At 43.3% G+C, this 16,753-nt stretch overlaps 1 pseudogene; it reads left to right on the top strand.

Annotated features, from left to right (window-relative positions):
* Window positions 1-16,753, top strand: part of LOC149994274 (polycystin-1-like protein 2) — a 100,963-nt pseudogene that overhangs the window by 10,462 nt on the left and 73,748 nt on the right.

Below are 16,753 nucleotides of genomic sequence, written 5' to 3'. Positions count from 1 at the left end.
TGGGGAGTAAATGTTTAAGTAATATAAATAAACATGGCATTGTTCTGCAGGTTTCTCCCCATTTGTTACCAGTTCATCAATAAGACAACAAATGCTAAGTTACACAATCCTTGACCCCTGAATTTTCCAAAACTAGAAATTGGCATGTTAAAATTCACTGTCTTTAGCCCTGCTAAGACTTTCAGTTACACAAGGACTTTAAAAACTTTATTTATTGATTTGAGAGAGAGAGATTGATTTGTTTGTTGTTCTACTTATTTATGCATTCATTGTATGTGCCCTGATTGAGGATCAAACCCACAACCTTGATATACTGGCATGACACTCAAACTAACTGAGCTACCCAGCCAGGGCTACACAAGGACTTTATAGTAATAAACAAACAGTAGTTAAAAACTGGAACAAATGGAACAAATGGAAATATTTGTCAACTCTGGATGGTGAGTCTAAGGGTATTTGTGTATTACTCTCTGGAATTCGCTGTGTGATTGAATTTCTCATAATATAAGACAAACAATAATAAGCAATGCTTTACATTTGCAATTCCTTTGGGCATTAGTTCTACGTGAAAGTGACTGGCATTTTTTTCTCTTTCAAAACACATAGATAACAATACCCTCCACCATCACCCCACCTAAATAAACCAATTTCCTCTCCTTTAAAGACTTGTTAGACCTTAAAACTACTTGCTCACCTTCTCTATCATTTTTAATATTAGGAAATATATTTCTGATAGTTTCTAATTAGTATTAGCAGCCTCAGCACTCAATGGCATGAGTGTTAAGTGTACAGAAGTCCCATACTTTGTGTGGACGTCACTGTGTCCTTCTTTTATGTGTGTGTACAGACTCCTACTTCTGTTTAACTCCTCCTTAGGCTAAGACCTAAATCGGATGCTCTATGTCCATTGTAGATAAATAACATGAGCAGATGGGGAGAATCCAACCTCTAATAGAAACGGTGTAATAACAGTCCAACGACTGCTCCTTTAGAAGCTCCTTCTCGCCTTGGATTACCCATGTTTTGTGTGCATTTGCATGGCAGGTTGTTTTGATTCTACCTTTCTGAAATTGTAATGTGCCGTACGGAACAATTTGCGAAAGGTGAAATTTGTCCAAGTCTAACGTTAGGTAACTCAGCGCCACCTACTGACAGATCCGGGAATTGTCGTTCTTCTTCAATCCATTCAGTCACCTCCGCGCACAACCAAGTCTGGGGAGGGAGGGTGACTTCCTTAAAAATCCATCATTCACAAGCCAGCATAAGCCTTAGAAGTGACTCAGATGTACACAGGCTGTTGGGAGGTGCAGAAGAGAGAATGCTGTGGAAGATGATGGTCAGAAAGGCTGAAGTCTTTGGTGGGGGACCAGAAGTAGGAGGAAGGAACAGAGGATGTAGAGAAAGCAAAGTCATGGATGTCGGGGAGCACAGCCTCCCCCGGCAACTGTGAGCACCTCGCTGTACACGGAGTTCAGGGATATGTGGGAAAAATGAAAGATGGTGCTGGAAAACTCAAAAGGGGTCTGCTGATGAGGAGTCTTGATACCTGCCAGTTTAAAGAGATTTTTATTTTTTAGGATCAAATGCAGGTTAAGCACCAGGAAACAGCTCTGATTTGGGGTACGGGTTTCCTGGGGGATACTAAGATGGGGTAGGGGTGGAAGTTGGACTGAGATGCAGTAGCAGTACAAGCATCACTGACATTGGATGCAGGACGTACCTGGGGAGTGGCCGTCACCTTGGGAGAGGTGGCTTCCTGTGGCAAAGGAGAATTCCTGGAGATGGTTCAGCTGTGATCCCTCAGCCCCTGTCACACCAGAATGCTGAGGGGTGGGGGAAGGGGGCTGGGTGCAGGCCTTGGTCTTAAAGGGTGGACTGTGGATGGCACGTCATTGCATTCACTACAAAGGATATATAAGAATCTTTAGGCCACTGAGTTATATGATCGGTGATTACTAGTATTGACAGTGTTAACTAATACTCACCGAGTAATTTAAAAAGTAAATGGGACTACAAAAAATAACTGGTGCAGAGTTGATTCTAGCAAATGGGTAATTGTTACTATTATATTAATATTATATAAAAGTATATACCCCTGGCTGGTTTGGCTCAGTGGATTGAGCGTCGGCCTGCGAGCTAAGTGTCACTGGTTCGATCTTCCAGTCAGGGCACATCAGAGAAGGAAAACTCTGATTCCAAAAAACCTCCGCTGCCTTGCGGCATACCTCTTCAGGAGAAAGGCTAAGGGAGTAAACCCCGACAGAAAATCCGGAGCCGGAGTCCCTAAGGCGGTTTGACGTTGTAGTCAACACCGGCAACTCCTGCGGCGCACCTGAAGCCAAGCTGTATCGACTCCGTCTTTCCCTTGGACCCTTCAGCTGCGAAGAGAGGGGGGATCTGCTGCATGGGCAACAGCAGACCCTCCATATCACCCTGCCCAGGCTCTGTAGCTTCAGCTTCACTGGAGAGGACACTCCAGCGTCATTGCAAGATGTCGATTCAACACGGGAGGAGACAGATACCGTGTCACTCCCGAGTCGGACTGCACAACCATTTTCGGCGGTGCAGATAGACTCTTAAGAAGCTACACCATCGTCTCTCGAGACGGACAGCTGCCGCCGCCGCCGACGATATAAAAGTATATATTACTTTTAATAGGTTAAGTGCATAAATGTCATCCTGTTATATACAGAGCTACAATATTTGAGTCTCTTACATGCCAGATACCTATTCAGCCATGGTATCATTTAAACCTTACAAGCCAAGCAGGAATAGCTCTCACTGCATTTTATGGACACGGGCACTGAGACTCACTCAGAGAGGTTAATGGAGTCATTAGGTTATCCAGGTAACCCTAGGAGTCCTGGGAGATCTTAGTTCCAGTTCCCTACCCTCTTCACTCCATCACACTGCCCGATTTGGTCAGAGGGCTTCATTCACCAAGCTGGCTGGCAATTTGTGAGTAACAAATAAAATGAAACAGACTATGGCGTTCTAAACAATTGGACATTATAAGCAAAGACCAAAAATGTGAGCTTTCTTCTCTGCCTTCTTTTTAAGTTGCATCCAATTAATGTCAAATATCAAAGCAGTATATATAAATCAGTGGGTGACAGAGCCTTGAACCAATTTTTAAACTTTTTATTTAAGCATAATACATGTACAGGGAAAGTGCACAAAAGGATTCAGATTAATTAATTTTTACACCCAGATCAAGAAACAAAATATGACCAGTCTCCCAGACTAGTGCCCTCCAAGGATTCTAACATCATCGAACAGTGTGACATGTATTTGAAACTTATATAAATGAAATTTCCTAAAGTATGTACTCTTTTGTGTCTGATTTCAGTTCAATAGTGCTTTTTAAAAACTTTTATTTATTGATTTTAGAGAGATGAAGAGAAACACTGATTGTTGTCTCACTTATTGATACATTCATTGGTTGATTCTTGTATGTGTCCTGACCAGGGATTAAACCTGCCAATGTTGGCAAATCAGGATGATGCTCTAACCATCTGAGCTACCTGGCCAGGACTAATAATATATTTATGAGATTTATCCATACTGTTGTGTATAATCACGATTTCTTTTTTCTTATTGCTGTATAACATCTCATTGTGTGAACATACCTCAATTTACCTATCCATTCTAGCACTGATAGGCATTTTGAATGGTTTCCCATTTGGGGTATTGCAAATAGTACATCCATGAACGTTGCAGTGCATGTCTTTTGGTGCACATATGTACACATTTCTGTTGGGTTAGGAGTGAAGTTGCACAAATTCATAGGATCATAGCACAAACTTTTAAGTTGTTGTCTTTCTCTCTTTTTATCCCGAGCGTATCTTCCCTTTGCTGACAGCAGTTTCTAAAACTATTTTTTGGTCTTTAATTCCTAATAGATATTTTTGCTTGATATAGAATTATGTGTTGACAATTATTTTCTTTCAGCACTTTAAAGGTGTCATTCATTCACTGTCTCCTGACCACTATGGTTTCTGAGGAGAAATCTATAGTCATTCAAATCACCATTTTCTCTGTGCATAATGTGTAATATTTTTCAGGCTGATTTCAAGACTTTTTATCTTTGATTTTTCAGCAGTTTGATTATTATGTGTGTGGGTATGGTTTTACATTCCCCCCCCCATTGGGGGTTCACAGAGCTTCTTGAATCTTTATGTATTTTGCCAAATTTTGGAAGTTTTCAGTTATTAATTATTCAAATACATTTTTCTACACCAATCTCTTCTCACTCGTGCTCTAATGACACAAATTTTTCCATTTTGATAGTACTACACAAATTGCATCAGCTTTGCTCGTTTTTAAAAATTTAGTATTTTTTCTCTCTGTTCTTCCGATTGGATCATTCCTCTTCCTCCATTTTTAAGTTCATGGACTTTTTTCTTTCTTTTCTCTATTCTGCTATTGTGCTCATCCAGTGAATTTTTAAAGTTCAGATATTGTGTTTTTCAGTTCTAAAATTTCCATTTGATTCTTTTTTATAGTTTCTATTTCTCTGCTGAAAATGTCTATCTTTTCATTCATTTGAACAGCATTTACTTTTACCTCATAGAGCATGGTTATAATAGCTGATTAAAAGTCTTGGTGTGATAATTCCTACATCTGAGCCATCTCAGAACTGACATCTATCTGTTGATTATGTTTTCCCTTGAAATCTGATTTTATTTTCTTGATTTCTGTGTATCAAGTAATCTTGGATTGTATTCTAGACATTTTGAACAGTAGGTTCTGTGACTCTGGGTCCTGTTAAAATCCTCTAGAAAATGTTAATTTTGTTAGTTTTGGTTCAGTAGGTAACAAACCCAGGTGGGTTCGGACTACACATTCTGACTTGCCTTCTATGAGTGGTGGTTCTCATGTCAGTTCAGTTTTCAAAATTGTTTGGGTTTGTCCCATTCACGTACCACTTGGGCTGGGGGTTTATGTTCTAGTTTAGTTCACAAAGCCTTTGCTCTTTCTTTGGGTCTGTTCTACATAGGTGTAGTCTGTGAGTGAGCTCATGCTTTTTTTTGGTCATACACACAATTAAGGAATCCTCATCTCTAGCTCTCTTCTTTTCAGGATATCCTCCACACAGTCTTTAGCTCCCACAGGTCCATTTTCATGGTTCCTCTGAATGGAAAAATGGATTTTTTAATTGTGGATTTAGATGTCTGCATCACCGCATATGGTCAGCATAGCTCTGAGAGAGGAGAGCCTGGTACAGGGCCAGTAGGAAAAGGGAGAAATGGCACAAAACAAAAATGGGTATTTTCTCTGTACCCCCAGAGTCATTGACTGAATCCCTTTTCCTGGTTCTCTGGCTAAACCAAGGGGATTTCTCTTGGGGTTGTTTCATTCACTTACTGTGCAGTTCCATGACCCAGGGACAAAGCCAAAAGATAAAGAAGATTTTTTTTTTTAAAAAGACACAAAACAGGAAACTCCCATCTTCATGGTGAGTCTTAAAATTTTGACTTTCCTCCCAGTCTGCTTTTTTTTCTTCTTCTTCTTTTGAGTTCTTAGGTAGCTTCTGTGTAATCAATATAAGAAATAGGCTGTGGTGGGCTTACTCCATCTTGGCCAGCACCAAGAACCAGGTTACTGTTGTGTAAGTTTTTTCACAAACATGTTTATTTGTCAACTGTTTCCCAAGCACAAACTATGTGCTAGGCCCTGTGCTAGGTGCCAGGCATATAACAGAACTAGACAGACACTGGGTTAATAGCCTAGCAGGGAAGGATGACAGTGAATAAGCAAGCACGCAAGGGATGAGTGAGTCACCTAGGAGAAGCAGCAAAGCTCAGGCAGTGAAGGGAACCTAAGGAGGGTTTCCCTGAGAAAGTAATGTTTGAGCTGAGAACCAAAGGAAGAGCATGAGCATGAGCAAAGAGACAGTCAAGAGCCTTCCTAGCAAAGATCAGTGCACTTGCAGGCCTTGAGGTGAGCAAGAGGTGGCACATTGTAGGAACTGAAAAAGAGGTCTCAAAGAACATATAGTTAGAGGACTGTGTCAAAAGCTGGGGAGGAGGTCAGGAGGGAAGGTGATGTGTATCTTTGCAGATGATCTTAGAGGTTTTTAATTAGTACCCCTGGGAAAATGAGAAGCAAAACAAACCCATAATTTTGATATGTTTGGAATTTTATCCATTTTACAGGTGGGGAAAATAAGGCTCAGAACGATAAGCTGAGACATAGTATTTTACAGATGAAGCAAGAAGACCCAGAGGAGGGATTTATGTGAGTCACAGAGGTAATAAAAGTTAGAAAATGGACCTGCAGCAAAATATTCAACTCCCTGGTGGGTTAGTGCTATTGCTTCCACTCTTACCTACTCCAGGGTGTTTCATTATCACCTTTGCAAACAATGAGAGCTTGGTTTGTAGCATCTTCTTCTTCATCCATTTATCTTTACAGAGCAGAAAAGTTGTGAGGCAGGTGACTACATGTGTGCACACACGTGTAAATGCATGTGTATTCATGTTCTCAATGTTGGTAACATTTCTGTTTCCAGCAGTTCGTCTAGCAACATGATCCACCAATTCACAATACCCGGGAAATCCATGATGTTTGCCGAGTACACAACTAGTGAGTGGCATGTGACAGCTCAGAAGCAAGTGACAATTCAAGACAAGATGAAGAGACTCCGTGTGACTGGGTGCTCTGGCCTGTCCAAGTCAGGAGCCAGTCCTCTCTGCCAGGCTGTCTTTGGGGACCCTATGTGGATTCAGGTGAAGCTCAATGGAGGATAGTCTGCAGAAATGGTCAAGGTCAAGGAAACCTTGACCTCCCCCAAATTTATCCATTCAACTCCCAGGCCTTAATAAATACTAACAGCAATCACTTATCAAGTTAGTTTTTCAGCTATTCATTTGTTTAGCACCTTGTTTGTGCCAGGAACTGATCTAAGTGCTTTACATACACTAGCCCACCGGTATATACTATTATTATCTCCATTTTACAGAGGAAGAAATGGAGGAAAGGTTCCGAGTCAAAGGTTCAAAGTCTCAGGTTACTAAGCTAGTGAGAGCTCCCAGACTTCCAAAGGCCCTTCTTTGCATGCCCACAATCCCAACTCAAGAACTGAACTTATAAGACACTCCTTGTTAGAGGGGGCAGAGAAGGGGGGGAGTTGAATAGGACTGAGCATGCTACTAACTGGGCCTGAGTCCATCTCAGTGCAGCAAGTGTTGACCAACTTGGCACAACTATGTTGCCCCATGTTAAGGCTGATAATTTAGCTGTACATAGTGCTACATCCATAGCAAATGTTAGGGCTAGTGTCCATTCTCATTGGCCACAGTTTCTTTTCTAATTAGTCGCAGAGGCCATTCTAATTGGTCATTATGTCCATTTTGCTTAGTCAAAGTGTCCATTCTGATTGGTCATAGTAACATTTCTTATTGGTCACAATGTCCATTCTAATTGGTCACAGCATCCTTTCTGATTGGTCACAGTGTCCATTGTGATTGGTCACAGCATCTAATCTGGTTTATCAGAACATCCATTCTAATTAGTTGGTGCCCATTCAGTTTCAGTTGTTAAATATCTTGAATTCCACCCTGTCTCTTAGTAGAGACCCTCCCAGCTAAGACCTATCCTTACCCAAGGCAGCACCTTTCCTCAAGTCACAGGTCCAGTTTGAGATCTAGACAGAGGCTTGTTAATGTAAACTGTGCAGCACAGAGCTGCAGAGGTGAGGGCATGACCTCACATGACCTCACACCCCCTGAAGCCTCATTCAGAGTAGTGATTTATAGGAGCTCTAACCAGGCTTTGAATACGGTACTTGGGGCTTCTTTCTGTCTGGTATGCTTATTGGCTGAAGATGGTAGCTGTGTGTACCTGGAGAAGCTTAAAGTAATCCTTCCTGTATTTATTCATTCTGCAAATATAATTGAGTGCATACTTTTTTGCCAGGTGTGGGAAAGGCAGCAGTAAACCTGAAAGTCAAGATTCCTACTCTCTCTCAGGTTTACATTATCATCATCATCACTGTATCCTCTCCTCATCACTCAAACAAGGAACACACTAGCTTAATTTCTATTGGGAAGAATCCTCATTTGTTGGTTTATATTATATTTTAAGAGTCAACCACAATATTTAGCATTCAATTAGGAAAACTAACCCCAATCTATAAGGAAGCACCATCTTGAAGTGAACAGGCTGAGTTCTGTTGGGCAGAGTTTCAGGCACGCAGCTGTGGAAGTAGAAGGACAGGGCTTCAAGTCTTATTCCTGCTTGAAACAAGACTTGAGGCTAATTCTCATGCATAAACATCAGCCACACCCTTAAGAGATGTTACCAGACTTCCAGCCAAGATGGAGGCAGCCAAGTAGGTAGACCTACTTCACTTCCTGACAAAACCATAGAAAGAATTACAACCAGATCTCAAAAATAAGTAACAACCAGAACCATCAGAACATCAAGCTATATGTAAGTCTGACAACCAAGGATTTAAAGAAGTCGTGGAGATGGGGTGGAGAGGGAGTGTGGCTCAGACAAGTGGTGGCATAATGGCAGGTCCCACACTCACATGTGGTGGATAAAAATTGGGAGGGTTACCCTGGGAGCTATCCCAGCCCCAGGCCAGACTGCACAGCCCACAGTTCCAGCCCCGGGAAGATAAACCCCCATCACCCCTGGCTGTAAAAACCACTGGGGGTTGGGGTGGTGGAAGAAACTGCCAGATTTTTGCCACTTAATGGGCCCACATGGTCTTAGAACATACGTAAACCCCGGGCAGCAACTGGAAGGGTGCCAATCACATATGGGAAGTGGGTGAAGTGACTGGAAATGGGGCTAGTGTGGGGCAGTCACCAGAAGCCAGGCAGCAGCATTGTCCCCTCTCCAAGCCCCCCACACAAACAGAGCCACAAAGCAATGAAGTAGGTAGCCCTGTCCTGGAAATTACCTAAGGCTCCACCCCACACAATTTACAGGTGTCTTTGCTACATAGGCCACGCTACTAAAACAGGGAGTAAAAGCAGCTCTACCTAATACAGTAGACAGAAACAAACACAGGGAGGCTGCCAAATTGAGGAGGCAAAGAACAGTATAGGAAATGGAGAAGCCAAAGAACTTACACGCATGACCCATGGACATGAACTAAGGGGGGTTATTGCTGAAGGGAGTGGAGGTACCAGGCAGAGGGGGGCAAAGGAGGAAAAACTGGGACAACGATAACAGCATAATCAATAAAATATACTTTAAAAATGTTCCATTTTCAGCCTTTCTCCCCCTCCCCCAAAATATCTGTCAACAAAATGTTCTAATATTTTTATAACAAACTTTTAAGTTTATGGGTAACACGTGCATAATATAAATAAATTAGAATACTTAAATGAGCAGAGAGGACCCAAAACTCATGAAACCAATACTCAGAGATAATCATTGTTAATAATCAGGGTCAGGATATATCCTAACTTGTGTCTTTATAGCTATATTCATATCCATGCCTATATTCAGAATCCCAATTCAGAGCTTGAGTCGGAATTATTTCAGTATAATCCACTACATGATTATTACCAAAATTCTTAAATGTTTCTTACCCCACCTAGAAACAGTGGTGACTTACACTGTGCTGTCAGATAACATAACCTTGGCTGAGTCCACCACACGGCGGAGACTGCTCCCCTATAATCTGACCCTGGACAGAGCAGCCCAGCAATGGATGGGCCCAGGAATGCACCACCCGGAAATCCGAGTTACCAGCAACACCACCATATTTGCACCTTCCATAAACATCACAGTCCACTTCATGGAGCCTCTGTCAGGGCTGTGGGCCTCCTGGGCTTCTGACCACTTGGAGCTTGGATAGGACCTACTGGTCAACGTCTCAGTGGCTCTTGGCATCTCAGAAGAGTTGACCTTTGAGGTAGCAGGACTCAATGCATCCTTCTCCCATGTGGAAGAGAGTCTTGGATGGCCATCTGGGGTTTACTATGTGACAGTTCCCCTTGAAGGTACTCGGGGCTGGTGGCTCCCTTTCCAAACCTCCCTCCTCTTCCCTTCCCAACCTAGAATCCAGAGTCCCGCCAGCCAGTTTTTTGGGGGGACAGACAGGCATGGGGAGATGTGGGAAGCAGACAGGCTTGGTTTAAAAGACTCTGACCACTGTGCAGAGCCGCCCCCCGCTGGGCCCTTAGCCAGCAGGTTGTCTTCCAGGCCTGCTCTGAATCCCACCCTCCAGGGGATTTTAAAGATAGAATGGAAATACAAAGTGGCTTTTAAGGAAAAGGGAACCTGTTCTGTTTTTCTCTGTAAAGCCTCAAATCCTTGTCAGTCGTCGGCAGCCGTCCGTCTCGAGAGACGATGGTGTAGCTTCTTAAGAGTCTATCTGCACCGCCGAGAATGGTTGTGCAGTCCGACTCGGGAGTGACACGGTATCTGTCTCCTCCCATGTTGAATCGACATCTTGCGATGACGCTGAAGCTACAGAGCCTGGGCAGGGTAATATGGAGGGTCTGCTGTTGCCCATGCAGTAGACCCCCCCTCTCTTCGCAGCTGAAGGGTCCAAGGGAAAGACGGAGTCAATACAGCTTGGCTTCAGGTGCGCCGCAGGAGTTGCCGGTGTTGACTACAACGTCAAACCGCCTTAGGGACTCCGGTTCTGGATTTTCTGTCAGGGTTTACTCCCTTAGCCTTTCCCCTGAAGAGGTATGCCGCAAGGCAGCGGAGGTTTTTTGGAGTCAGAGTTTTCCTTCTCTGATGTACCCTGACTGGAAGATCGAACCAGCGACACTTAGCTCGCAGGCCGACGCTCAATCCACTGAGCTAAACCAGCCAGGGCAGGTTTTCAATCCTTGTCAGTAAAATGTGAAGAATAGAAGGACTAAGTAAGAGGAAATGCTTTTGACCTTGTGTAAAATACCTGGATGTTTCAACCCTGTATTGATCTGCATTTCCCTTTCACTCCTTACCATTTGGGGAAGGGCTGCATATTTTCCTTAAGTACTTCTGCATGTGGGAAGTGGATAAAAACCCTGGCTAATGAAGAAACGGGGGTGATTTTCCACTAGAGCAAACCCACTCCCTTCCTTCCTCAGATGGAGAGTGTCTGAGTAGTTTCTTCATCCACTCTGAGGGACCCAGAGTCTCTCTCAAGTTTTTGGTGTGTCCTGGACATAAACATGGTTAAGAGCATCCAACTTGAGTCACAAAATAAGGCAAAGAGTTATTTTCTGACCTCATGTTGCTTATTGTCACAGGGATTCTCAACTTTGGCACTTCTGACATTTGGGACTGGATCCTTCTTTGCTGTGGGGGCTGTCCTGTGTATTATAGGATGCTTAGCAGCATCTCTGGTTTCTATCCTTTAGATCCCAGTAACATTAGCCTCCTAAGTCATGACAACCAAAAATGTCTCCAGCCAATGCTAACTGTCCCCTGGGGAGACAAATCACCCTACTGAGAACCACTGAAGGAGAGCAGGAGTATTCTGACTTCTCCCATCACATTAGGGAAGAGTGTGTTTGGGAAACTGCAGTCCATGCCCTTGGGAGAGAGAGGTAAAAACTGAAGAGTGGGAAGAGAAGAGAGGGACAAGAGATTCTGTCATGATTCTGGCTGGAATGGAGATAGGGCAACTGATTGGCTTGGAGACAGACTGGCTGGCACCAGCCAAGGGGGGAGACCATGCCCATCCATTTGCATTTAATCTGAAAAGAACAGAGAGTCCTTGAGGGCAGTATGGTGAGGTCAGCAGGCAGGAATGTGATGAGGATCCATAGTCTCCAGCTCACCCAGGACCCTGCCCCAGGATCTCATGCCCTGGATCTCAGAGGTGTGCAAGAAAGAGGAAAATACTATGCAGGTGTGGGGCTACCATTCCCTCAGCAGAAGAGATGGCAGAAAGGACAAGAGATTTAAGAAGGAAGACATTGGAACTTTGCCAGATACCAAAGGTCCAGTTTGAAACAGGAGGAAGCCAGCATGAAATGAAATGCTGAAGGAAAATATACATATTCTATATGCTATAATTAAAATACAAAGTAATTTTTGTCTCCTGTAAAAGTTATTCAATAGGAGATGAGATAACATTTCAGCATGCCCCATGACTTTACGGCTTGTTCTTAAATGGTAAGCAGTCTTTCTGTCCGCACCAGAAAACAGATTTGGATGAGTCCTGTGGTGAAGGGGTTGAGGAGGGCAAGGGAACAGGTATCACAAAAAGGCTCTCACTTGGTGTGCTGGCCCCATCCTGGCTGACCTGCTTCTCAGACCCAGCACATGTTTGCAGCTGCCTCTGGGCTCTCAAGGCCCCCTGCTGGGTCCCTCAGCTCCCAGGCTGGGGCGAGGCCTGTCGTATGGTCCCTGCTGTTGCTTCTTCTGGACCACCTACAGGGTCGTTCTCTGTTCTCCACACTCTCACTACCCTCTTTAGCGCACTCTCTCCCCAAAGGAAACATTTGATCTATAGAAAATTCTTACCTATTCCTTGGCCTCCTACCAGCAGACTGTGTTATTTCCCAAATGCAGAAATGCAGCCCTTAACTCCCTCCCTCTCTCCCTCTTGCTCCACTCTGTGTCCTAGACCATTCCTGCAAGGGCACGAGTTAGGAACCTGTCCATGGGGTTCCCAGCCTCAAAGAACACATATGCTATGCTGCTTTCCAAGGCTCCCCTCTGATAACCTTCTCTCTGGGCTTGAGGAGAGAAGAAGGTAGCGCCTAACACCCTTAGGTAGGGAGAAGAGGTATACATGTATTAGTGCTCTCTCCAAATAAATCTTTAAAACCTTTCTCTCCCTTCTCCACCTTCCCCACTCTTTGCCTCTGCTACAGTCTCCTCTCTAATCTCATTGATGAGCACTAGGCCTCCTTTGAACTTCTTCTCTAGCCCCCACTCCATCCCATAAACCATTTCTTTGTGCCCCGAGGTTAAAGTGACTACCCACCACCCAATGCACACCATACCCCCGTTCTGATTGCTACCTTGGTTTGGCACTGTCCTGCAAGTCTATTAAACCATAAGGCTCTGAGGACAAGAACTATGATTCATTCAGTTCTGTGTCCCCAGAGCCTTGCACCATGCCTGGCATACAACAGGGCTCATTAAATGCCAACACGATGAAAGATTTGGATGCTGCCCTCAGGGGGTTGGAGAAGCACAAGCCGGGAGAGCTGTCTCGGTGCAAGTTAATCAGTTTATTACCACCTTCATAATTTTTCACCTTTTGCATTGCAGGCCCCTTTCGGGTCACTGTGCTGGTGAGGAATGCCTTCTCAAACTTGAGTTTGTGAATCAGCATCACTGTTACAGGCAAGGGTTTTCTACAAGGGGGTGTAAAACTTGTGACCAGAAGCCCAGGGTCTTGTATTTGCTTGGGATCTAGTGAGGAACTCTTTAAAACAGGACTTGCTCTACAGACATTAAGAATTCTCTGGTTACTCTAAAGAGGCAGTAATGTATGTAGTAAAACATTCAACCGTTGATGCAGAATTCAAAGACATCTGAATCTGTATTAGTTTGTGATGATTTAGGCTGCAAGTAGCACAAAGCCCAACTTAAGTGACTTCGAGTTCAAGGCTTTATTACATAATATACTAAAAAGTTAGGAGGTAAGTAATTGCAGGGTTGATCCAGTGGCTCAGTGTCAGCAGCAAGGGTCCAGGGTCAGTTTATTGTTCTGCTCTACCATTCTCAGAGATTTTGCTTCATCCTTAGGCTTGCTTCTCATGCAATCAGGAGGGCTGCTACAGTTCCACACATCACATGTCAACCCAGCATAATCCAGCAGCAGAAGCCCATTTCCTCCTGTGCACCTCTTTTTTATTAGTGAAAAAAATTTCCCGCTAGTTTCCAGCAATCTTCTCCTCAGATACCACCGGCCAGGGTCGGGTCATGTGCCCCAGCTGTAAGAGATGCTGGGAAGCAGATGTTCAGCGTTTTAGCTCTACAGGAGAAGGTGCATTCTGGCAGCCAAGGAGCAGGGACAGGTAATGTCTGTGGGGTGGGCAGCCAACGGAACTTGAAGATCACCTTGAATGTGTTTGCCAGGACTCTTTGAGTAGCAAGGGACAGAAAAGCAGTTCAAACGAGCTCAAGTCAAAAGGAAATTTTTGTCAACTCAGAAAGTGAAAAGTCCAGGATTTAGGTGCAGTTGGATCCAGCCATTCAATGTCTTCAGAAATCCGCCTCTATCTCTTCATTCTATATTACTTCGTTCTGATTCTCTCTTGCCAAGCAGTAGCAAAATGCCCCCATGCTTCAGTCCTTCACCCCAGAGGAGAAAGAGCACCTCTTGGTTGATATTTCCAGCAGAAGTATTGAGGCTTCCTCTCACTGTCCAACCTTCATTCATGTTCCCTTGTGCACCCACTGACGAGACCAGGGGAAGTGGTACTCAGCGTAGGTAGACAAGGATCACATGTCCACCCTGGGACATGATGTAGGGTTGGCTTCACCCATACCAAGGACTGAAAGTAGAGGAGGGATGGTTTCCCAGAGAAAATATCACCCGTAGGGGCTGTTACCAAAAGAAGGGGGTATGGACAGGGGAAAAGTCATCAGATATCCTCCTTTTCTACATATGGAACTTGAGGCCCAGAGAGGTTAATTGACTGCAAAAGTCACTCAGCTAACTCATGGCAAGATCAGAGGTAACAACTACTTTTCTTGATTTCCTCATTCAGGATTACTGGACCATCTTCCTATTTAAGGTTAAGAAAGTCCTCTGTGTTTCACATCTTAATTTGCTTTGTATAATTTTACAGGCCTTTGGAGCTATAGTTGTCCGAATGAGATTTCATTGGGAAAAAATTTTCCAAAGATCAGTAGTACCCAGATCTTAAAATATCCAAGTCACCGGAGCCTAGTGAACCACGTGAATAATCCTAAATTCCTATCTTAATTAAACATTAATCATATTCACATTTCAGTATCTTCAGAGCATATCAATTTAATGTGCTCTTTTCATTTTTTAAATTTAACACACTAACATTCTTTACAGGTATATAGATTACAAAGCAATAGTACATCCAGTACAGCATTCAGTCTTTCCGGAGCCTTGAGAAATAGGGATTACTTTCAGCCTTTTTGATGGATGAGGAAGCTAAGACTCAGAAAGAATTACTAGGCTGCACAGGTTCATGCAGCCTGGAAGAGGCCAATAAGAGGATCTGGAAACACACCATGACGGACTGAAGCCAACTCCTACCAGCTTGCCAGAGCTGGTTATGCCCACCTCTTCTCACTCTACATTCAGTGACATCAGCTTGGTAGCTTTTGTGGGAATACAGATATTAGCAAAAGTAGGTCTACATTTGTTCGTATGGGAAAAGACATGTGGGTTATGATTATTACAATAGCTTTATTAACTCTCTCTTTCATATACTCACAATTGTAAACCTACTTTTGCCCAGCCCTGAACACCATAGAAATTAGCAAATGCTACAAATACAAATCAAGTCTCTCTACCTTACCCTCCTCAACTGGTAGTTAAATATTAACAGCATACAGCTGCATGTCTGACTCTAAATCTTGTGTTTATCTGCATTGGCAGCTGCATGCCTCTTTCTGTCCTACCAAAACTGTGGCTTTAATCCAGTGATGAACATAATGGTTTTACTTTTGACCATTTCCCTGTGACCTGTTTGCTATGTCCCCCTAAAACACTTCCAAAGACAGGGAGATCCCCTATGGCCCTTCAGCATACCTTCTGACTCTGTCCTTTGGCAACTTCGTAAACACCACCAATGTTTGACACCCATTACCACTGTGTTCACAGCTCCTTCCAGTCTCCAAAAACCATCTGGAACAAATGCTGAGGAAAAGAGTGTGAGCATTTTTTAAAAACACTTAACCTTAAAAGAAAAAGATGTCCAAGCACTTCGTTTTACTTTTTGGTTCTGGTTTTTCAGTGCACTAGGAATTGCCAGTATTTCTTCTGCTTGAAAAGAGACCCAGATGGATTGAAATTAAACAAAGCATGATCTCTACCTATGTTATAAATCAATACTAAGATATCTAGGATATGTACATCTTTGAAATTAAACAACACACTTCTGAAAAAAAAAATCAATGGGTAAAAGAAAAAGATCACAAGGGAAATGTAAAAATATTTCTGCCCTGGTCGGGTAGCTCAGTTAGGTGGAGTGTCATCCCGTACACCAAAAGGTTGTGGGTTTCATCTCCAGTCAGGGCACATACCTAGGCTGCAGGTTAATCCTCAGTTGGGGTGCATACAGGAGGCAACCATTGATGCTTCTCCCTCACACTGTTGTCTCTCTCCCCTGCCCCTCTCTCTAAAATCAATAGTTAAAAAAATAATTAAATAAAAATAAAAGTATTCCTAAGTGATAATGACAAGACAACCTATCCAAATTTGTGGGATGCAGCTAAGGCAGTACTCAGAGGGAAGTTGATTTCTTATATTAGAAAATAGGCCCAGGTTCTTTAGTTTTTATAGCAAGACTAAGTCTTCAACTCCTTGCTGTTGACATTGCTCATACATGCATTTGTTCAATAACAAAGACTTACTGTGCATCTACAATGGTTAAGACTTGGTATTGGGGGCTGCGGATACAGTGGTGCATAAAAAGACATAATCCCTGCCTTCAGTGAACCTTACTGGGTGAGACTAACAAACAAATTAGCATATAAGAATTCTGATGTGTCTAACTAGAACCAATAGGGTGCAATGACAGCAACTAACGGAGGGTGGTCTAGCAAATGTGATCAGACAAAGACTCTTAAGAGGTGACATTTAAGTGGGAACCTGAAGATAAGGCAGTCAGCCATGCTGGAAAGC

Source organism: Furipterus horrens, unplaced genomic scaffold, assembly GCF_987537825.1.
Source record: "Furipterus horrens unplaced genomic scaffold, mFurHor1.1.pri manual_scaffold_13, whole genome shotgun sequence".
NCBI lineage: Eukaryota > Metazoa > Chordata > Mammalia > Chiroptera > Furipteridae > Furipterus > Furipterus horrens.
The sequence above is the reverse complement of the archived record's forward strand: the minus strand, read 5'-3'. Positions and strand labels throughout refer to the sequence as shown.